This window comes from Leptonychotes weddellii, chromosome X, assembly GCF_054177405.1.
Source record: "Leptonychotes weddellii isolate Sample4059 chromosome X, ASM5417740v2, whole genome shotgun sequence".
Lineage (NCBI taxonomy): Eukaryota > Metazoa > Chordata > Mammalia > Carnivora > Phocidae > Leptonychotes > Leptonychotes weddellii.
Window position 1 is genome coordinate 73,257,600 of NC_138385.1, and position 24,030 is coordinate 73,281,629.

At 43.0% G+C, this 24,030-nt stretch overlaps 1 long non-coding RNA gene across 1 annotated transcript in view; it reads left to right on the forward strand.

Annotated features, from left to right (window-relative positions):
* LOC145717866 (uncharacterized) overlaps positions 1 to 24,030 on the forward strand; it is a 483,779-nt gene that overhangs the window by 54,869 nt on the left and 404,880 nt on the right. Inside the window, exons 2-3 of the long non-coding RNA XR_014141354.1 lie at positions 151 to 372; positions 1,633 to 1,717. This is a non-coding gene — a long non-coding RNA (uncharacterized LOC145717866). The remainder of the gene's footprint in view (positions 1 to 150; positions 373 to 1,632; positions 1,718 to 24,030) is intronic.

Genomic DNA, 24,030 nt, shown 5'->3' on the forward strand with positions numbered 1-24,030 from the left:
AAGCAACCAGTTGTGGAGAAAAATCGAATCTCAAGTCACAGAGTTGAGTCCTATCCTTTAAGGTATTCAGGGCCTGCCCTTTGCCTGCAAGGACTTTGACTTTGCTTTTATCTTACTGTGTTACCTGGCACATGTTTCTTTCCCTCTCAGTTTAAAAGCCCGTGAAAGGGTGAATTGTTTCATTCTGTGTGCCTAAGCTTCGTTGGACCCTGGAATTTTGCCGGACTTCTGTTTGTTTTCCGAGTGCAGCTTTGCTCTTTGGCGGTTTGCCCAGCTGCACGACCACTCCTCAACACGTGAGGGCGCTGTGCGGCTGCGTTTCCCCTTGAGTCTCTCTGGGCCTCCCGGAAAGAGCTCCTCTTGCTGGCACTTGTGGGTAATACTAAGCCGTTGGCACTTTCGTCTCACGACAGGGGCTGAGTTCTGCTGTAGCCATGTTGTGTTAGACCTGGGGGCTGAAAACCAGTGGGGGAACCCTTAGGGATAGAAGAGGCCTATGGGGTAGGATACCGGTGAGGGTGTGGAAAGCCTGGTTGGTTGTGGAGCTGAGGGTGCCTGGTAGGCCCGAGTGGCTCCACAAGAGGGCCAGATGCTGATGGAAGCCGAGGGAGGGCTGGACCCGCGAGCACCTCGTGCTGTGTCAGACTTGAATGTAAGAAATCTTAAAGGCCAATGGCTGGTTCCAAAGTCAAGTTGCCAAATCTGATGAAGGATAATGCACTCTTTTCACAAGGGTGACTAGTCCAGAAAGCCAGGAAGACGTGAGCAATAGAGCCTGTCGATGTGAGGAGACTAAGTGACTGGGGGCTGCTGGGAACTTCTAGGTCCTAGGATACTGGGGAGGAGTCGTCTCCCCCAGGTACTGTCTCTCTGGTGAGCATTCATTGGTAGATGCCAGAGGGATAGAAGCTGTAGTTGGTGTGGAACTGTTTTGGGGCTGAGCAATTACCCCCTAAAGTGGAATGGGCACAACATTCATGTTTGTGGGAAACAAAATGGCATGGGTATTCCTCAAACCCCACTAATGTACCTTAAATGCCTGGGGGTGATGGGGGAGGAGATATAGGTACAGACACTTTTTTTTAAGATTTTAATTTAATTTTATTTGACAGAGCGCGTGCATGTGTGCATGAATGGGGCAGGGGCAGAGGCAGAGGAAGAAGCCAACTCCCCACCCAGCAGGGAGTCCCCCCATGCGGGGCTGGATCCCAGGACCCTGGGATCATGACCTGAGTTGAAGGCGGGCACTTAACTGACTGAGCCACCTGGGCACCCTTAGGCACAGACTTTTGAAGAGCCTTGAGCTTATTCTCAAAATATGACTTGGACTGAAAATGAAGTGGTTTAGTCCACAAGTGGTAAAGTTTTGCTAAGCAAGGTGGTGGTGGCTAGGGTCAATGTGGTACCTGTGTTAAGTCTGAAATAGGCCATTTCTTTGAAGATGTCCAAAAGGCTAGTGCCAGGATAGCCATGAGAAAATTCATACAAGAGCCAGAGATGTTCAGAGCTTGGACGAGTACCAGATCTTCATGTTCCTACGCCCTGTTCTCAGCCAAATTCAGGTGTCACAAAGAGTTTCTCAAAGGTTACCTATTCTGTCAAGTATAATCACGAAGGATCTCTTTATTCCAGGTGTGTCAGAAGGAAGAGGTGAGCGCAAGCCTCTTGGAGCTATTGACACTACTTGAAACAAGATCCTAAGGAGACTACTGCTCAGGTAAATTGTCCTAATTTCCTCCATAGCCTTGCATTTTTTTCTTTGCTTTGGGTGTGCATCCATTCGTTGTTCAAACCAGGTTGTTCTCTCCAGTTTTAGTAATAGCTGAAAGACCTTCCTGAAGGCTGGCAAGGCTAGGGGTATCCCAGAAGTATAGTTTAATAAAGACCTATGACCTTCAGATGTGAAAGATCAAGAGCAATTAAAGGATGGGTAATGCTTTGATCTTTTTTTTTAAGATTTTATTTATTTGACAGAGAGAGAGCAGAGTGAGAGAGAGAGAGAGAGAGCATGAATGGGGCAGGGAAGGGCAGAGGGAGAGAGAGAAGCTGACTCCCCACTGAGCAGGGAGACCGACACGGGGCTGAATCCCAGGACTCCAGGATCATGACCTGAGCTGAAGGCAGATGCTTAACCGACTGAGCCACCCAGGCGCCCCTGAAGAATTTTTTTTAAGGATTTTATTTACCTGAGAGAGAGAGAGAGAGAACAGGAGGGAGGGGCAGAGGGAGAGGAAGAGAGAGAATATCAAGCAGACTCTTGATCTCATGACCCCGAGATCATGACCTGAGCTGAAACCAAGAGTTGGATGCTTAATTGACTGAGCCACCCAGGTGCCCTACGAATTTTGAATAAGGAGAAAAGTGGAAGAAAATAAGGCAAAAGGGCTGGATTATGTAGAGTCTTGTGGGCCGTGGTAAGGAGGTGGGAATTTCCTTTTAAGTATACTGTCAAGTCATTGGGAGGGTTTAAGTGGGGCATGCTATTTGACCTACATGGTAGAAAGGTCACCCTGACTTGTGCAGGGGTGGAGAGTGGAACGGGACCAGTGGGGAGGATTTGGCACTAGTCTGTCAGATGGTGGTAACCCAGGCAGACGTGATGGTTGGTAGTGAGAAGTGGATCTAAATTTGAAAACTCTGAAGCATGAACTTCCGTGACTACTGATGGATTGATTGTGGCATGAGTGTTGAATCAGGGTAATGCAAATTTTTTCCCCAACAACTGGGTGGTTGGTGACATTGGCTGAGATGGGTAAGGCTGTGTGTGTTTTGGGGGTATTGCATGGGGATCCTGGAGTTTTCTTTGGAATGTGTTGATTCTGATATGCCTACATATGCAAAATGGCATCCTACAAACTCACTGAGGTCAAGGGCATCATTTATCTTTGTATCTTCAGCAGGCACTAAAATGGGAGAAATAACTATTTCTTTTTTTAAAAAGATTTTTTTTAAAGATTTATTTATTTGACAGAGACACAGCGAGAGAGGGAACACAAGCAGGGGGAGTGGGAGAGGGAGAAGCAGGCCTCCCATGGAGCAGGGAGCCTGATGCGGGACTTGATCCCAGGACTCCGGGATCACGACCTGAGCTGAAGGCAGATACTTAACCGACTGAGTCACCCATGCGCCCTTAAAAAGATTTTATTTATTTATTTGAGAGAGAGAGGGAGCATGAGTGGGGGAGAGGGGCAGAGGGAAAGGGAGAAGCAGGCTCCCTGATGAGCAGGGAGACCGTCGAGGGGCTCAATCCCAGGACCCTGGGATCATGACCTGAGCTGAAAGCAGACACTTAACCAACTGAGCCATCCAGGTGCCCCAAAATAACTATTTCTCTTCATGCACCATGCCCTGCAGTGGGAAGCCCTCTCCTCTCCATCCTTTGTTTTCAGATTATCTAGTTTTCCTAATGTGTAAACTTTCATTCTTTCTTGACTCATTCTTCTTGTCTCTGAGACCACGGGATAGGGACCTTGTCGATTAAATCGTGGCGGCTTCTTTTCACTGTATTGAAGTATCTATATGTATCGTGTGTGAGTCCAGATTCTGGAGCTTCCCTAAGGAATCGACCCATAACTCCCAGCTGCCCTAGGCACAGAGCTAATGAACCCAGGATTGTTGTGCTTTGCTCTATAAGTTTTTTGTTGTTGTTGTTTTTTTGTTTGATTTTTTTTTTTACTTGAGCGGGAGCATTCAGTTAGATGCCTTCAATCCCAGGGACATTGGCTTCTATTTCTATCTGACTTAGTTGGAAAAACTCCTCTTCCTTACATCCATAAGACAGCAGTGAAGATGTACAGACTAGCATCATGTTTGCTACCCATAGTGGTGGTGCTAAAAAAGGTGAGAGATTTTTCTGAAAAATCACATGTAGCTCTGCAGACATTGCCATTTTGGGCTGATAGAAGAATCTGCTTTACAGACTTGCTTGGAATCATTACAAACAAGCTATCTCGGAAATAGCTATTTGGTTGCTCTTTAAAGGTGAAAGACTTTTCATGTAGAAGAGCTTCAACTTTTCTTTTGCTCCCAATCAAATTGGCAATATTGGCCATTCCAGTATACAACATGAGATCGAGGTCGGAAAAATCCAGAAGCTCATTGTCACTAGCTATATTTTGGTATAACATTAAGAAAAAAATGCCGTAGTGCCCCCTCCTGCCCTTCGGAAGGTTATGTTCTTCCTCTGTGCAGTTGGCAGCAAGGGCTTGGTTTCTTTTTCCCATGGACCAGTTTGGCAGTCTGAGATCTGTTCAGAATCCTGTGTCTAAAGGTCTAAATAAAACACATGGGATTTCAAAGAAAAGAATTTGAAAGGTACCGATTTTAAAACAAGCTTGTGATAGAAAAATATGTACCTGAATGCATTAAATAAGAAGACAGTACAGTTTATTTATTTTTAAAATTTTATGTATCTAACTAATCTCTATGCCCAGCGTGGGGCTTGAACTCCTGACCCCTGAGATCCAGAGTCTTATGCTCCTCCGACTGAGCCAGCCAAATGCCCCAATACAGTACGTTCAAGCAGAGGCAAATTAAAGTTGAAAGACACCAGTGTGAAGGCTGCTTAGCTTGAATCACAACATTAAATTGGGATGGTCTTTGCATAAGACAATATGCATGTCCTATTGGACAACCAATCAGTTCAAATTTTCTTGTTTTAATGGACTGCAGGGTTGAAAAATCTCAATTTCACAAATTGTTTCCGAAGGAATTAGAGCTTCTCTAATTCATATTGCAGGGTAAAAACACTTATTCTCCAAGGTTTTTTGAGTTAAATTCCAATTGTATTAAAGCATTCACACTAAGATCAATAGGCTCTTTTACAACTCAACAATAGAGAAATAACCCAATTAAGAAATGGGCAAAGGATTTGAATAGACATTTCTCCCAAGAATATATACAAATGGCTGATAAGTACATTAGCCATTTGAGAAATGGAAATCAAAACCCCAATGAAATACCACTTCACACCCACTAGGGTGGCTGAAATTAAAAAAAAAAAAAAAAAAAAAGACCACAACAAGTATTAACAAGGATTTGGAGAATTGGACCCTCATACATTGTTGCTGGGAATGTAAAATGGTGTCACTGCTGTGGAAAACAGTCAGTTCCTCTAAATGTTCAGTATAGAATTACCACGTGACCCAGCAATTCCACTCCTAGGTGTATATCCAAGAAAACTTAAAGTATCTGTCCACACAAAAACCTGTACATAAGTGCTCATGGCAGCATTTTTCTTTTCCTTTTTTTTTTTTTTTTAAAAATTTTATTTATTTTTTAGAGAGTGAGCGAGAGAGAAACAGCATGAGAGGGGAGAGGGTCAGAGGGAGAAGCAGGCTCCCCGCTGAGCCGGGAGCCCGATGTGGGACTCGATCCCAGGACCCTGGGATCATGACCTGAGCCGAAGGCAGATGCTTAACCATCTGAGCCACCCAGGCGCCCGGCAGCATTTTTCATAATAGCCAAAAAGTGGAAGCAACCCAAATGTCCATCAAGTGATAAATGGATAACCAAAACTTAGCATATCTGTACTGTGGAATATTATTCACCAGTAAAAAGGATAAACCTTGAAAACATCATGCTAAGGGAAAGAAGCCAGTCACAAAAGGCCACATCTTCTGTGTTTCCACTTGTAGAGACAAATCCAGGAAAACAGAGTAGATTAGTGGTTGCCAGGGGCTTGGGGGTGGGAGGAATGGGGAATGATTGCTAATGGGTATGAGATTTCTTTTGGGGGATGATAAAATGTTTGGAAATTGGTGATGGTTACACAACTTAGTGACTCTGCTAATAAACCACTGAATTGTATACTTAATTTTTTAGTTTTTGAATTAAATCTCAAAGCCATTATTTAAAAGGAAATTAATAGGTCATCTTTGGCTAGGCCAAATTCTTTGATATACTTTCAGATTTAAGAAAAGATTATGGACCCATGGTTTAAGTTTACCACCAAGAAAACTCCTTTTGAAAGAGTTGTGCAATGTTTCCAAGTATTAGCAGCTGTCTTTTGTCAAAGAAATAGAATTTTGAATTGCAGCTTCATCTTGGTTAAGAACTTCTAGCATTCCGGTAATGTGGCCTTTTGTGCCTTCCTGGAAAAATTGTTTCCATGTGATTGGTTTTCATGCAGAAATTATTCTTTTTTAATGTGGGGTATTTCCACAGAATAATATATGAATACCCTTCCTAAAATAACTCGTATTACTCTCGTGCATGTCTTTACTTCTTAACTGTGCAAAAAAGGGCGTTTGGCCAACTCAGTCGATAAACTCTTGATGTTGGGGTCATGAGTTCAAGCCCCATATGTTACACACATACACACCTACACACACACAACTCACACACACATACACAGTTGTGTGCAGAAAAAGAGTATAAGAAGAAAAACATGTGTTATTCACCACATTTATACCATGCATGACCTCTATCAGTGCATAATCTGTTAAAATGTATTAAATTTACCTCAACAGTCATATGTGTTTGAACTTGCCTAGTCTACCCTTATAGTCAATGTACTGTCTGTTAGAAAAGTCCTGCTGACTCGTGGGGAGCTGTGTTTTCATTTGAGAGTGTTAGTTTTGCAAAAACTGAATGAGAATGACTCCCCACCTTCCATGTATGGATTGAAAAATAATTGTAGATAGGGATCACTGGAAAGCAACATGGCAGTCTTGGTCAGCCATGAAATGGCTTTCTATTTCATTCTTTAGTAGCTGAAAATCTGCTCAACCCAGCATTGGGCAACTGCCCAGCTGCTTTGTACTAATATCTACAGGCACAAAGATAGTGATCATGTGACATCTGGTGGCTAGTCTAATTACTATCGTAATTTTGAGGTGGTGATAAACACAGATTTGAGCTCTGCAACAGGGTGATATGGAATGAAAATAGCTCATTTCTATTGTGACAAATTCATGGATTCTACGAATGGTGCGGTGGTTTGAGTATATGAGCTGAAAAGAGTGCTAAATTTAAGTTAGAGGTTAATAAAAATAAAGCTGAATGCTTTCCCAAATTAAGATTCCATGGATATTATAATATTTTGGGTCCTGAAATTAAGAATACCTACAGTAAAAGAGAGATTGCGTATTTGGGCCTACAGCACGTGGGTGGGGGTGACCCCTACTCTGGCAGTGTATTTTATAAGGCTAATTAATCAGATAAGTTATTGTGTCAGGCCTGGGATCTAATTACATGTTTTCAAAGGCTCTATGACCTTGGGAAAGATCTCTGAGACCCCTTTACTGCATTAAAACAATAACAATAAAAAGTTATGTTTTGAGGTCATTATAGATTCATGAGAAATTACAAAAATAGAACAATGTCTCATGTACCCTTCACCCTCTTACCCTAGTGGTATCATCTTATTTAACTCTAGTCTAGGGTCAAAGCCAGGAGAGGGACATTGGTACAATTCTTTTTCACTAGAGCACTCGGGATTTGATGGGCATCCTGTGCTTACTTGGCTGCAGCCTTGGACTTGCCCAATCTTTGGGTGGAACTTCGTCTTCCCCAAGAGGCAGGGAACAGCTGAAAGCAAGTAGTTGTGCCCCAAATAGAGCTCCCCGGGGCCTTGAGAAAGCCTGCCGCCTGCTTCCAAGATGTCCTATGAAAATGGACTGCTTAAATTTCTTGCTTTACTGACTTAAGTTCTGGTTCCTGTGACAGCCTGAGCTACTATCTTCTGGAGCATGAATTGCTCAGTAAGACTTTTCTAATATCTAAGTATATGCCAAGTAATACCTGGCAGCCTGTCCAGTCATTTGGCTTTGTATAGGGCAGGCAGAGACCTCAGGTGCCATTCTGAGTACCCTCTCCTTCATGTAGCACCACCAAACATTTGTTTTGCCTTGGTAAACACTTCATGTGCCAACATCGAAATTCAGTATATTAGTCTGTCTCAGCTACTGGACATAATAACTCTTGAGAGGCAGGGGACCATCTTAGTCATCTCTCTCCTTGTGTGTGAAAGCTACTTGAGGTCTGTGGGAATGCAGAGATGTATATTAGCAGAAAGCCAGAGTTGGGCCTTTCCTGTGTATCTTTTTTCTTTTTAAAGATTTTATTTATTTATTTGAGAGAGAGAGAGTGAGCGAGAAAGCAGAAGTGGGGGGGAAGGGAGAGGCAGAGGGAGAAGTAGACCCCCCCCCCACTGAACCACCCATGTACCCCTGTGTCTATCTTCTGAAGGAATATAATCCTTTTCAACTGCTTAAAGTATCTTCTGAGGGGGCACCTGGGTGGCTCAGTCAGTTAAGCATCTGCCTTCGGCTCAGGTCATGATTCTGGGGTTCTGGGATTGAGCCCTGTATCGGGGTCCCTGCTCAGTGGGGAGCCTGCTTCTCCCTCTCCTTCTGCCCCTCCTACCACTGGTGCGCTCTCTCTCTTTGTCTCTCTCTCAAATAAATAAATAAAATCTTTAAAAAATCTCCCGAAGCTGTTTGACCACATTTTCCAGATACCCTCGGGAATCCAGGCTGTGGCTGTGTTGTCCCATCCCCTTGGTGTGACTATGACTTTTAACTCAGCTGGAGAAATTTGAGGGCGGGCTTGAAAGATGTGAGCGTGGTGGCCACATAGGCACGATGCTTAAACAGTCGCGTAGTTCATATTAAATGGGCCCCGTGAGCCCGCCTAGGAAAAGTCCACTGAATGAGCCCTAGAAAATGGTATTAACCTTTGCCTGGGGAGACTCTCCACTGAGTATTCCTGCGTCCTTTCCCGCAGCTCTTGGTGTTCCCTTTGTGAACCAGCAGCCTTCTCGCAAGGAGCCACATGGTACTTTCAGGTGTTCTGAGATTGTGCTTTGATCTAGGGCTTGCCATTTCTGTTTTTGTGACCTCTTTTGAGATGACCGGAGGCCAAACTCCTCTGCTGCCTTTGGTATTAATCATGCTGGTAGAGAGTAGACCACCAACACTGAGCCCTTGTTTCACTTCTGTGAGATCACGGGATCCTGTGTCAGTGCTGTAGATTGGAAAGCCATGTCTGATTCATTGGTGAGTCTGACACTAGCTAAGCCAGCATTCTCCTAATGAAGGATGATGAACCGATTAGCTTTGTTCCACAAATAAACATTTGATATCCTTGTTCTTTCTTTTTTTAAGGATTTTATTTATTTATTTGAGAGAGAGAGAGAGAGCACCAACAGGGAAGGGGCAGAAGGAGAGGGAGAAGCAGACTGCCACTAAGCAGGGAGCCCAGTGTGGGGTTTGATCCCAGGACCCTGGGATCATGACCCGAACTGAAGGCAGGTGCTTAACCGACTGAGCCACCCAGGCGCCCCATATATCCTTGTCCTTTACATCAACTTGGTTCCTACTGATGCAAAATCATAAAGGACATCACTGGTAGGATGAACATCCTGCCAGAATACTGTTATTTTTCTTAGTGCTTATCATTTTGAGTTAAGGATACTAAAAAGTACTACTGCATTTTAGTGCTTTTCCAATGCCAAGTGAATTTTGGTGTGAATGCCAAAAATTCCTAAGGTCTCTGCAAAAGCATTGTAACCTTTTTTTTTTTAATTCCAATAGTTCTAGGTCCCAAGGTAGTAATAGTTAACTCATAAGAGGATGATGACCTAATTAGCCTATTGGTATTCTGAATGTATTGGACGCACAATAGTGCTTTACAAATAACTAGTCCTCCAAAGCAAGGTTTACCATTTACCCAAGTAAAAAATGTCTAGGCAGTTGGTAGTTTAAAGTCTAGGAAGAATTAAAATACAAATTAAGAGTCGGGAAGAGGGCTCTCTAGCCCCCATGCGGAAAATCTTGGTACTTGTAACATAGACATAGATGTACTATGTCTTCTACAGACAAAGGGCTGATATCCAAGATCTATAAAGAACTTCTCAAACTCAACACCCAAAAAACAAATAATCAAGACAAAAAATGGGCAGAAGGCATGAACAGACACTTCTCAAAAGAAGACATACAAATGGCTAACAGACACATGAAAAAATGTTCATCATCATTAGCCATCAGGGAAATTCAAATCAAAACCACATTTTTCAACAATTTTGTATTAATGAATCATAGACTATGCACTTTTGGGGGAGGGAGTCTGGCTTCCTCTCCTCAGAAAAATTATTTTGAGGTACATGTTGTTGTAATGTGTTGATTCATATATTGTGTATCAATAGTTCATTCCTTTTTATTGCTGAGTAGTATTTTGCTTTATAAGTCTACCACAATTTGTTGATCTGTTTACCCACTGATGGAGATTTAGGTTGTTCCCAGTTCTTAACTATTATAAATCTGTTATGGACAGCTTTGTATTCATGTACATGTCTTTGTATAGATATCTGCTTTCATCTCTTCTATTTAAGAGCAGAGTTGGTGGATCACAGGGTATGTATATGTTTAATTTCTTAGAAAACTGCCAAACTGTGTTTGACTGTGGATAGTTTTTATTGCTACATCTTCAAAAGTTTACTTTTTATTTAGCAGTATCGAGTCTGCTGGCAATCTTACTCAGTGTGTGTTTCATCTCAGACATTGTATTTCATTTCTTTTTTTAATCTTTAATTTAATTTTTTTAGAGAGAGAGGGCATGTGCATGAGTTGGGGGGCAGGGGCAGAGGGAGAGAGAGAGAATCTTAAGCAGGTTCCATGTCCAGCATGGAGCCTGATGCGGGACTCAGTCCCACGACCCTGAGATCATGACCTGAGCCAAAATCAAGAGTTGGACGCTTAACTGACTGAACCACCAGGCACCCCTGTATTTCATTTCTATAACTCGATTTAGGCCCTTTTTAATCTTATATGTCTATATCTTTTGAACATGGCACTGAGTTATAATAACTTGTAATGTCCTTTTTACCAAGTCTAGTATTTGTATCATCCTGGGTCTATTTTGATTTATTTTTCCTCATTATGAGATGTATTTTCCTGCTTCCTTGCACATGCCTGGTAATTATTGATTGGATGCCGGACATTGTGAGTTTTACTGCGTTGAGTATTGCTACAAATCTTCTTGAGGTTGATTCTAAGATCTAGTTATGGTACTTGATAATAATTTACTCTTTTCTGGTCTTGCTTTTATGATTTGTTAGGAGGTTCTGGAACGCCATACAGTCTTGGTCTAATTATTCTCCATTACTAAGGCAAGATTTTAATATCTTCCTGAGTATGCTTCCCCAGTGCCCTATAAATTGTTATTTTTCCAGTCTGGTAGGTGGAGTCAGGCAATGTTTTTGGCCCTGTCTGAGCACCAGGTACTGTTTCCATTCAGATGGTATTGAATATTCAAGAGGGACCCTCTGCAAATCTCTGTGGTTTTCTCTCTCTGAAGCGCTCTCCTCTGTGGTACTCTGTCTACAAACTCTAGCCTCCTTGGTCTCCCTGGACTCTCAGCCCAGTTTTTTTGTTCGTTTGTTTGAGGTTGGACGATAAATACAGTCCTTGTTACTCCATTTTGGCCAGAGTGGAAGTCTGGACCAGAGCTTTTGAATACTCGAGGTAAATCTCTCACATAGTTAAGAGGGTCCTAGCCAGTGGTTCTCTCATGGCATGGGCATCAACTGTAGCTTACTCTCACCCTGGCCTCCCAGTTGAATACTTTTCTAAACCTTTCCCTCTTCCTTCCACAATTAATTAGACTAATAAACAGTGTATTGGGAAATGGTGAGAATTTTTTCTCCTAGATACCAAATATGGGGTATCTTTTCCAACCTCAGTCCTTCAATTCTCCAACACCAATTGGTGTCCAACAATTGAATTAAGTTCTGATACTAACTCTTTTTTAAAAAGATTTATTTAGGGCACCTGGGTGGCTCAGTCATTAAGCATCTGCTTTCAGCTCAGGTCGTGATCCCAGGGTCCTGGGATTGAGTGCCATATCAGGCTCCCTGCTCCCCATAGGGAGCATGCTTCTCCGTCTCCCTCTGCTCATCCCCCTGCTTATGCTCTCTCTCTGTGTGTCAAATAAATAAATAAAATTCTTAAAAAAAATTAAAAGGGGGCACCTTGGTGGCTCAGTCATTAAGCGTCTGCCTTCAGCTCAGGTCATGATCCCAGGGTCCTGGAATCGAGTCCTACACTGGGCTCCCTGCTCGGTGGGAAGCCTGCTTCTCCCTCTCCCACTTCCCCTGCTTGTGTTCCCTCTCTTGCTGTGTCTCTCTCTGTCAAATAAATAAAATCTTAAAAAAAATTAAAAGATTTATTTATTTATTTGAGAGAGAGAGAGAGTGAGTGTGTAGGGAGGGGCAGAGGGAGAAGAAGAGAAGAAGAGAGTATGTCAAGCAGACTTCCCACTCAGTGCAGGGCCTGATGCAGGGCTCGATCTCACGACCCTGAGATTGTGACCTGAGCCGAAACCAAGAGTAGGATGCTTAACTGACTGAGCCACCCAAGCACCCCATCAATTCTGATACTAACTCTTGGATGAAGGGCTCAGTCCCACAAGACTGCCCCCACTTCAGATAGCAGCTATAGATGGAGTACACAGGCAGTTCACATTTCTGCCTAGCTAGCTACAAATTCAGAGCTTCCCCCAACCTTCACTCAGGTTTGATAATTTGCTAGAACTAGTTAACCGAACTCAGGGAAATGCTTTACTTACTGTACCATTACCAGTTTATTATAAAGGATGCAACTCTGGAACAGCCAACTAGAATTGATGTGTAGGACAAAGTATGGGGGGAGGGGCACAGAGCTTCCACATCTTCTCTGGCATGCCACCCCTGCCAGCACTTCAGGCTGTTCAGCAACCTAGAAGCTCTCTGAATTCCATTGTTTTGGGGTTCTCATTGAGGTTTCATTATGTAGCTATGACTTCTTAAATCTTCGGCGGTAGGTGATTGAACACAACCTCCAGCCCCTCTACCTTCGTTGGAGATCACGGGGTGGGGCCATAAGTTTCAAACCTCTAATCACAGGGTTGGTTCCCTTGGCAACCAGCCCCACCCCATCCTGAAGTTATTTAGGAGCCAACCAATAGTAACCCAGTTAGCATAAATACAGTTCATTGTGAATAACAAAAGACACTCCTATCAGGAAATTGCAAGGGTTTGAGGAGCTCTTTGCAAGGAACTGGCGGCAAAGGCCAAATATAAGTTTCTCTCATACCATGGATGGAGAAAGGCATTCAAACAGAAAGTGAACTCAACAGTTGAAAAGTGAACTGAGTAAGGGCAGAGATGGAGTACTTTGTTCAATGCTGTATGTCTAGCCCTTGGAATGGTCCTTGTTTGAGTGTTGGACTACGATGGAATCAAGGCTCAGATCACTATGTACTGATGTTGACATTTTTACTACCTCAAGTGAAATGGAGAAAACTTGCCTCCATTTTATTCTTTGTCTTCCTCCTTGATAATGTCATTGTTTTAAATATATTGAAAACTGCATCAGATAATACAACTTTTGCTTCAACCATCAAACATAATTTAACAAACTTAACAAGAGGATGGTAGTCCTTTATATTTACCTATATTTTTACCCTTTCTGTCATTCATTCTTCCTGATTTTCTAAGTTTCATAGTTGTACCATTTCCTTTCTGCTTGAAGAACTTTCTTTAGCCATTCTTTCAGCGTAGATCTCCAATGACAAATACTTTGTTTTCTTTCATGTAAGAAGATTCTTTCACTTTGATTCCTGAAGAACCTTCTCACTGTATATAGAATTCTGGGTTAAGAAGTATTTTTTTCTTTTATTACTTTAAAAAATGTTCCCATGTCTTTTGGCTTCCATGATTGCCAAAGAGAAATCCTCTGCTGTTCAAATCATTATTGCACTGTTGGTAACGTGTTATTTCTTTAGCTGCTTTCACCGTTTTCTTTAGAGTTCAGCTCACTATGTCACTACCCCTAAGTGGAGATGGAAGGCCATCCATGCTCCACTCCATCTCTGCTCACGTGGGGACAAGAGAGATTCATTTTTTTCTCAGGAGTGTTTGATTGCAGTTGGGTGACTATTGTCAAAATGTTTCTGTCTTGTGGGATGCCTGGATGACGCAGTCGGCTGGAGGGTCCGACTCTTGGTTTCGGCTCATGTCGTGATCTCAGGGTCGTGGGATTGAGCCCTCACGTTGGGCTCCACACTCAGCGCAGAGTCTGCTTAAGACTCTCTCTCCCTCTCCCTCTGCCCCCACCCGGTCTCTCTCAAATCAATCAATCAATCAATCAATCAATCTTTTAAAGAACATTTCTGACATGACGGAATGAGCACTAGGGTGTTAACATGCAACTGCTGAATTATTGAACTCTACATCTGAAACTAATCATGTACTATATGTTGGCTAATTGAGTTTAAAAAGAAATACAAAACATTTCTGTCTTGTGAGACTACCTGTTACTGTTCTTTTGGCCAGAGACTGCAAACTTTTCCCGGGACATTTTTGTCTTGCTCATTTTTCTGTCTGGATTGTGGACTTTGGAGCCCAATCCAGTGAATATTGGAGGCAAAAACAAAACCCACGGAATTCCTGTCCTTGTCATCCCTCAGCTCCTAAGGTCCTTAGATGGTTGTCTTCTCATTGTCATTCAGCACCTTTTAATATTTGTGGTTCCAGAATTTTTAGCTGTATTTATTGTGGAGAATAAGGTTATCATACCTCTTCCATCTTGTCCAGAATTAGACATCTAATTTTTTGTTTTAACGTCCTGATTGCCTAATCTTGGTCACAGTATATATATTTTAAAAATGTTAAAAAATGCATTTATATATAATGTGGCAAGTTCATGTCAAATATTTAACTCATTATTGAGGGATCTAGCAGGTGGTGATAAAGCTGGTTCAAAGGACAATTCAAGAGATTTAATATATGTAGGTCCTGAAAGAATGTCGGAATAAGATGGCTAAGTTTGATACCAAACTGTTTAATGGCAACAAAATGCCTGTGGGGTTATTTTTCTACTGGAAAAGAAAATCACTTGCATCTCTATAGGACAAAAGTCTGTATGTTAATGTGTAACTACATGGTCTTAAACCACAATATTAGTAAATGGAATTGAATGGTATGCTTTCCTAGCTAATTTTTTTTTTTAATTCAGTTAGCCAATGTATAGTACATCATTAGTTTCAGATGTAGTGTTCAATAAGTCATCAGTTGCATATAACACCCAGTGCTCATCCTATCACATGCCCTCCTTAATGCCCATCACCCAGTTACCCCATTTCCCCACCTGCCTCCCCTCCAGCAACCCTCAGTTTGTTTCCTAGAGTTAAGAGTCCCTCATGGTTTGTCTCCCTCTCTGATGACTTCCCATTCAGTTTTCCCTCTCTTTTTCCTAGATAATGAAATAATCAATGAATGGCTCTCTTAGAACACACTTCAGTGTGACATTCGAAAGCAACATGCATCCATTCTGCTGCATTATTTCCAAGTTTTGCCTAATTTTTCTCAACATCTGTAGACCTGTCCTGTTCTTTTTGGCGGTATCCTTAGAAGTGGAATCTCTAGAATGTGGATGTTCACTTTCACTTGGTTCTTATGCTCTTGGGGACAGTTCCCCTACAAGCCCAGACATAGAAGAAGAGGTGGGGCGGAGGATGGGGAGCAGGAAAGCAAGTACAGCTCACAGTCTGTTCCTCTTCTTCAATGGGCAAGGTTTTGCCAGTAAATCATCCTTGGTTTCCATTGTTAACAATGCCCAATTAGAGTAATGGCTTTGTTTTCAGTCTGTTGGTGATAAGACTTTTTGCTTAATTTAGGACCTTCAAGTCTAACAACAGGGTTTGACTGCCACTCATTCACTAAAGTAGACCGTTCTAAAATAGAAATCTCCCCGACATCTGCTTGTCTGCCTTGGGCAGCAAAACCTCCTGCTTATGTAGGCTTGGCCCTGGAGAAAGCCTTTCAGCTCTCATTCGTCTCACTGACTGATGGGGTCCATGCTGCCGTTCACCTGCATCTGCAGTCTGCCCGGACTAGGCCTTTTACACTGCTGTCTCCCCGCGGTTTTGTTTCCTTGCTGTTTTTTTTTCATTTTCCTAATCCTAAGGGGAAAGGATATGAAACATCTTTGTTGTTAGGAGAGTATGCTTGATTAAATGATTTTAAAACTTTCTCTGGAATCAAGGGCTGTCTTTCCAAGGCCTTATTTATTTTTTTAAAAAAGATTTTATTTACTTACTTGAGAGAGAGAGAGAGCATGAGCAGAGGAAGGAGCAAAGGGAGAGGGAGAAGCAGACTCTGCACTGGGCACAGAGCCCGACGTGGGGCTCGATCCCAGGACCCTGAGATCATGACCTGAGCTGAAGTCAGACGCTTAACCAACTGAGCCACCCTCCAAGTCCTTCGTTAAATCAAAGAAGTGATTCATAGAGATTGTGGTACAATGACTGGGTAGATAGGGAACAGACAGAAGAGCAGGTGTGTGTGGGGGTCCCACAGACATGACTGTGTGCCTTAGAAGTGTAGCCTGATCTCTGGTGTTTCCAGTCCTATGTGCCTATACCCCAAGCCTGGAAGTAAATTTATTCTAATAACTGAGTCCTCTTCCTCTTGTATGATGGAAACTTCTTAATTTCGTAACTCAAGGTAGGCATACTTGTCACATGGATGAGAAACTTCATTTACTGCCTGTTCTGATTCATGTGGGATAAATGCTACTCCTGGAAGATCTGAGAAACTTCCTTTGGTTTCTTTAAAGGTTCAGACTTCAGAAACAGAATTTATCTTGCTGGTTTGAACAGCAAATATAGTGCTGGGACAAATTGTCACTTTTAGTATTAACAAATTTAACCTTGTTTTATCCCCAGATGACCAGGGTCATGAAAATTATTTACTATACATTGAACTTGCAAATAACTTGCTTGGGTAGCAGCAAAGCATTTGTTACAGTATTGATGATGTGCCAGGAAAATCCATCTTTTCCTAGTAATGGGGATGGAATATTTTTTTTAAGTAGGCTCCATGCTGGCTTGAACTCACGACCCCAAGATCAAGACCTGAGCTGAGATCAAGAGTCAGACACTTAACCAAATGAGCCACCCAGGCACCCCACGGAGGTGATATTTTTTAAAAAATAATATATGCAAGTTCTGACTTTTCCTATCCAATATTGACTAGGAACACACTCTGGTAATTAGCTGCTCATTTACCATCATATTAATGGGAAACCACAATGTTTTACATCTTTCTTAAAATTTGAGGATGTCTCGTGAGCTCTTGCTAGTCTTGGTTCTGGTATTATTACTTCCTTGGATAGAATGTCCTTGGATAATAAGTTGATTGAGGTTTTCAGAGAGGCCGAAACCAAGAAGGGATTTATCAGGAGAAAGGCATGTGAGGGATGAGGCCCGAAGGAGCCAGGAGTAGAGGAGGAGGAGAGACTTCAGACCACAATGCAGGTCTGATGCCTGGAAAGGAACATAAAAGAAGGATTGGACAGGAAGAGCCTCAGACTACGGTAAACTCTGAGGAAGGTTTGGTTGGGCTAATGAAGAGTCACAGAGCAGAAGTTGTCCATTAGGAGCCTCGTATTGGGCAAAAATGGCGCAGCTCTTCTGTGGCGGCTGTGCTCGGTGGGGAACAGCCCCAGAAAAGCATGACCTGCTGTGAATTCCATGGTGGATCCAGCTGGAAACTGTCCATCAACTGTTCCCCACCACAGGCTCTCTTGAAGGGAGTTGTGAGCAGCACACCTCCCCAGCCACCTCAGAGAACAACTTTGCAGAGAATTGGTAGTAACTCCATGTAAACCACTCCCGCTATTTCTCCTCTTTACCTGAGCTCAGTCTTGGAGGAGGAATGTGATCTAGCCAGGTACCGTACCAGGCAGGGTCTCAACAGGAAACGGATGGCACACAAATGAGGATCATTTAAGGAGGGTTTATTTAGAAAAGGTTTAATTAAAATACAGGTGGAGGGAAGAGAACTTCAGGAGGTAGTACAGGAAGCCAATCAGAAGCTGCCGTTCCTTCCACCAGATCAGAAGAGCTGAGGGGACGAAGCCGTTGTCGAAACTAGAATGAGAGAGAATCCCATATTGCAGGTCCTGTGAGAGGAACTGTGACCTTCTGCAACAGGACAAGTCCAAGGCAACCTTGCAGGAGAGAGTCATGGGAATAAAAGCCCAATGGCCCTCTTTTCCCTTCTGATCTTGCTGCATTCACAGTCTCCTGTGTCCTCTGGCTTCTATGCTATATACCTCAGCTTCTCAGGGGAGGGTGTGTGTGGGAAGAGCGGTGAGGAAAATGGTTGGAAGTGGATCTGGAAAATAACCCAACCCTGGTGACATTCCGAATACCTTGGGCATTTTGTTTTTCTTCATGTAAGTACATGTGGTTTACACCTCCCACTAGACTGAATGTCTCAAGGGAAGAGATTCTGTTACCCAGCTTTGGATCCCCCAAGCCTAGGACCTAGAAGTTTGATGAGTTTAACTGATCAGGTTCTCCTTCATCTTTCCCGATTCTTCCTTCCCCTCACTTGGCAAGTGTCCTTTCTTGAATGGTTGGATTTTGATGCCCTTGTGCCTGGTGTGACTCTCTTGGCCCCAGGTATGGTGTTACTACACAGTGACAGAGCATTAAGCTCAGTCCAGAATTGAGGTGGGGACCTAGTGACTAAACCAGCTTCCCACTTCTCCCCGTTCTCCTGGGCATCTGGCAGAAGGACTTTCCCACTAGATAAGCTTTTGCTGCCATCTTCTGGTTGTCCTGTCACCGTGGCCAAGACTCATCTGGAAATTGTAGTCACACCTCAGTTGCTGAGGGTGGGGCTTGGGAGGAATGAAGATTAGACCTTGTTTAAAAACCAGCAGGCCCCAGTGGGCCCTAATCTGTTGTTGGTAAGAGGGCAGGAGAAGCTAGTATTTCAAGGAGCAGCAAAATAAAATTGTTCTGGTCTTGAATTATGGTAACCCCAAATCTTGATTTTTATCCTATTACTACTGTAGCTTTAATGAAAGGCTGAAATGTTAGCTGCAGCCATCCTCTCATTCCCACCCTGACTGGTATCTGTATTATGACTGTGAGCCTGGAGAGAGCATCCTTCTCTGCTACACTTCAGTGGTTACCCAAAGGGCAGGAACTGGCTTACGAGTTAAAAAAAAAATTTTATTATCGTAAAATATACATAACATAAAACTTACCATCTTAATCATTTTTTAAAGTGCACATACAGGGGGCGCCTGGCTGGCTCAGTCGGTTGAGCATCTAGGTCATGATCTCAGGGGTCGTGAGTTCGGGCCCTGTGTCGGGCTCCACACTGAATGTGGAACCTGCTTAAGATTCTCTCTCTCCCAGGGCACCTGGGTGGCTCAGTCAGTTAAGCGTCTGCCTTTGACTCAGGTCATGATCCTGGAGTCCCAGGATTCAGTCCCGCATCGGGCTTCCTGCTCAGCGGGGAGTCTGCTTCTCCCTCTGCCCCTTACCCCTCTCTCGTGCTCCCTCTCACTCTCTCAAATAAATAAATAAAATCTTAAAATTCTCTCTCTCCCTCTCCCTCTGCCCCCCCTCAAAAAAATAAAATAAAAAAATAAAGTGCATATACAATTCAATGGCATTAAGTACATTCAGATTGTTGGGCAACTATCAGCACCACCCATCTCCAGAACTTTCTCTTCTTCCCAAACAGAAATGTGTCCATTTCCCCATTTCCTCCTCGCCCCAGCCCTTGGCAACCACCATTCAACTTTCTGCTTCTATGACTTCAACTACTCTAGAGACCTCATGTAAGTAGAATCCTACGGTATTTGTCCTTTTGTGACTGGCTTTTTCCGCCACTCAACATAATGTTCTCAAGATTCATCCATATTGTAGCATGTGTGCGAATTTCCGTCCTTGTTGTGGCCGAGTTATATTCTGTTGTGTAGATATAAATATGCACAAAAGAGAGAAGAATGTAGTAAACACCGATTTATATAAAAATGCCAGAGAAAATAGGCAATTTCGAGAAATGAAACATTGCAGATAGAGTTAAATTCCTTTTTTCCAATCCCATTCTCTTTCCTCCCTCCCCAGAGGCAACCACTGTGCTGAAGTTGGGTCTTCTTCCATTGTAGATATTTTTTTAAAGATTTATTTATTTACTCAGAGAGAGAGAGAGAGAGAACAGAGGGAGAGTGAGAGGGAGAAGCAGACCGCCTGCTGAGCAGGGAGCCCGGTGCGGGGCTCGATCCCAGGACCCCGAGATCATGACCAGAGCGAAAGGCAGATGCTTAACTGACTGAGCCACCCAGGCCCCCCTTTCCATTGTATATTTTAATATTTTATTACGTGTTTAGTTTTCTAAAAACAATATGGAGCATTGTGCTTTTATAGTGCTAAACAGTATACTGTATGCGTCATTCTGAAGTTTGCTTCTTTTTCGCTATTGCTTTGAAGATTCATCCATGTTGATACATGTAGCTCTCATTCATTCTGTTTTTCTCCTTTATGGTATTTAAGTGTGTGCGTATGACAAATTAGCCATCCTCCTATTACGGAACATTTAGGATGTTTCCTTTTATTTTTCAAAAAAAATTTTTTTTTTTGCCGTTGCAAATAATGCTGCTACAAACATCCTTCTAACACCTCTCCTTGAGACCTTTTGATCTAGAATATAGCCACTGAAGTTGTACTGCTGAGCTATAGTCCACATACACCTTCAATTTTACTAGATATTGCCAAATTCCTGTCCGGATAACAAAATACCACTTCCAGTTTGGACAGTAGGTTTGGAGAGTTTCCGTTTTTCCACATTCTTGCCACCAGTTGGTATCAGACTTCTTAATATCGGACAATCTGTTTGGTAGCTCATTGTTTTCATGTCCTTGATTTTAGAGACCATATCATCTTTTTACATGTTTGCTGGTCATTTGGGATTTCCTTTCTATAGAAAGCTTAGGACTGCTTTATATTTTAGAACTTGAAGGGATTCTCAAATAGGCGACTGCTGAAAGCTTGGGGTGTGTGTTGACTGATGCGGTTCCCGAAGCATTCAGTTGAGAGCCTTTCAGTTGCCTGTTTCAGAGCCAGCCACCACCAGATGCCAGTACTGTACCACAATCCTGAAGTCCGGCTTTGCTGGGAACTTGTTTTCCGTAGGATTCAAGATGGTGGGTCTTAATCACAGAAGGTAAATACGATTATGGATTTCTGGACATTTGTGTAAACAACTTGTCAAGCTTAGAATAAGCAAAGGCTATTACTCTTCAGAACAGAATTTCAGAGCAAGTTAAGCTCTGAGTCTTAATGTCAGAGCCATTGGTAGATTTCCGTTCTCTCCTGTGCCAATCTTGAAATGTTGAGAGCAAGCATCTTTTGGACGATGATGTGCCAGGAACTGTGCTAAGCACTTTTCAAATGCTGTCAGGTAATTCTTCTGCAGCTGTGTGGGGTAAGCCTTTTTACTTCATCCATCAGATAGGGATAACTGAGTTAGAAGGGTTAAATAAATTGCTCACTAGCAGACAGCTAGTTAAATGTCACAAGCATGGTCTTTCCAAACAGGCAGACCGGTTCCAAAGTTTGTATTCCCCACTCTTATGCTACTCTGGTTCTCAGCATATGCAATTCCGCAATCAACCCATGTCCAAATTCCCCAGGCGGTTTGTGCTTAGGAATAAGAATAAACTTGAGCTAACAAGGGGGAATCCTTTCTAAAACTGTCTCCGGTGGTGGAGACACATCTGCTTATTTCTGAGGTCAGCTGTATCTTCTAGTAACAAGCCTTTTTTTCTTTTTTTGAAAAACAAACAAACAACAACAACCAAAAAAACCCCACAAAAAAACAAAAACAAAAAACTTCTTCTTTTCTAAATCAGTTTCTAAGAATAACCCAAATTTTCTCTCACCCTGCCGCTTTGCAAACTTTCTCTGAATTTTACGGTGTACAGGAAGAAGACCCTTGTTTGCTAATGTTGCGTGTCTTTGGCATCTCTGTCCCCCTGCTCCCAGGTTTTCATTTCTGTTCTCTCACTGGAGCTGGGCCCTCAGTTTATAAACTTATTTACTAATTTTCATTAATGATTGGGTTTCCTTTAGAAATTTTGAGCTGCTGTGTAGGGGAGAAAATGTCAATTTTCCCCTACCTTTCTGAGTTCGTGGCTGAGACCACTGTGATAAAAGGAAATTAACAAGAGGGAAACAAAAACGTTTCTTAATATGTACACATGGGAGATACCTAGGGGAAAATGAGTAGCTCTAAGAGGCAGCATAGAATTCAGACTTCAATGCCATCTTCAACTAAAGACAAGAGAAAAGAAAGGTGTGTCTGTGGGGTCCTGGGAGGCCAGTTATGGGAAGTTACCAGAAAAAGCACAGTAAACAAAGGAAGGTTGTCAGGCAGATAGAAGTTTGCCTTCTCCATTCCTAAGAGTTTCTAGAGAGTTAGCCTCATCCTCCTCTTGCTGATACAGAAAGGGAGACATCCGTGCAAAGGGAGATTTCCCTTATAAAGGTAAAAGTTTCTTAGGAAAGGGTAACATTTTACTCTGTTTTAATAGTTTCTCCTGTGTTTGCTGTTTCCCAAAATAATCCACTCAAAATAATCCTTATGCCAACGAGACATATTTTGGGGTGGCGTATTTACAACCCTTCAGCTGTATCATTGACAGTTTGGCGACACTATTTCTCACAGTAGAACTGAAGTTTGGCAGAATAGAAACTTCTTGGGGCGCCTGGGTGGCTCAGTTGGTTAAGCGTCTGCCTTCACCTCAGGTCATGATTCCAGCGTCCCGGGATTGAGCCCCGCGGCAGGCTCCCTGCTTGGCGAGAGTCTGCTTCTCCCTCTGCCCCTCACCCTGCTCGTGCTCTCTTTTTCTCTCTCAAATAAATAAAATCTATAAAAAGAAAAGAAAAGAAACCTCTTGGACATCTTTCCAAACATTCTTGGCTCTACCTCTTGTTCTAGTAACTGCTGTGGTGGCCAGTTCTGACAAGGCAGTAGCCATTTTGTGGGGGGGCCACAAAATAGCCCCTGGCCCTGGGCCCACGGTAGATCTGCCTTGCTTTATGCCCTGGGGCTTTTCTGACTCCTATTCATATCCTACAAGGGAATTATTACGAGTAGGATGTCCCTTGATTCAAGGAAGACAGGAACTAATGGGCAAGTGCTTCCTTTTCTTCCCTAGACAGATAATTCTCAGACCCATTTCCTAAGTTTCTAAAGAAGGTCCTGAAGCCAGGTATCAACAGTTACCCTTAGTAGTGGCCAACTTGATAACATGTCCCTATGTTCAATTTCCCTCCTTCTATCACCCACCTCTTGTCCCACACTCCTGCTTCCTGGACAGTACCTCCAAATAAGCTGCTGTTAGAACTCACGACCAAACACCACTAGGAATACACCTGTAATAATAATAATAAAAGATAGGTCTATTTGGCTTGCTTATTGGAGCAAGGGAGAATATATTCCAGGGACCTCTCAGTAACAGGGAATAGAGAGGGGCTTCTTACAGGGCTTGGGGATTGTATTGGTTGATCCTGAGGAGGATTTAACAAAGTGGGGATCAGTTCTGATGTGGATGTCGCTAGGCACCAGGGGTAATTCAGTTATTGGTTCTTTTTTTTTAAAGATTTTATTTATTTATTTGAGAGAGTGAGAGAGAGAGCGAGCGAGCAAGAGAGAGCACAAGTGGGGTGAAGGGCAGAGGGAGAAGCAGACTTCCCACTGAGCAGGGAGCCCCATGTGGGGCTCGATCCCAGGACCCTGGAATCACGACCTGAGCTGAAGGCAGATGCTTAACAGACTGAGCCACCCAGGTGCTCCTTTTTAGAATTTTTTTTTTTTTTAAGTAATCTCTGTGCCCAATGTGGGGCTCGACCTCATGACCCCAAGATCAAGAGTCACATGCTGTACTACTGACTGAGCCAGCCAGTGCCCCTGGTTTTCACTTCCTTATTACCTACTCACAAACCTTAGCCCGGGTCCTTCCAAAGCAGAGCCTGAGAAAAAAACCCCTGGCATTAAGGTTGGACTAGTTACTTTTCTAATCAAGCAGTTCTGCCTCCTCTATCATGCCTGGTCTGCTTTGGTGTGTGTTCTTTCTTCTGAGGATGTCCTTTTGTGTGCCTGGTGAAAAGCTGCCTACTCTTGGGTATTTAGCTTCGACATCACTTCATCCATGCTGCCTTACTGGACTCCACCAGGCAGAG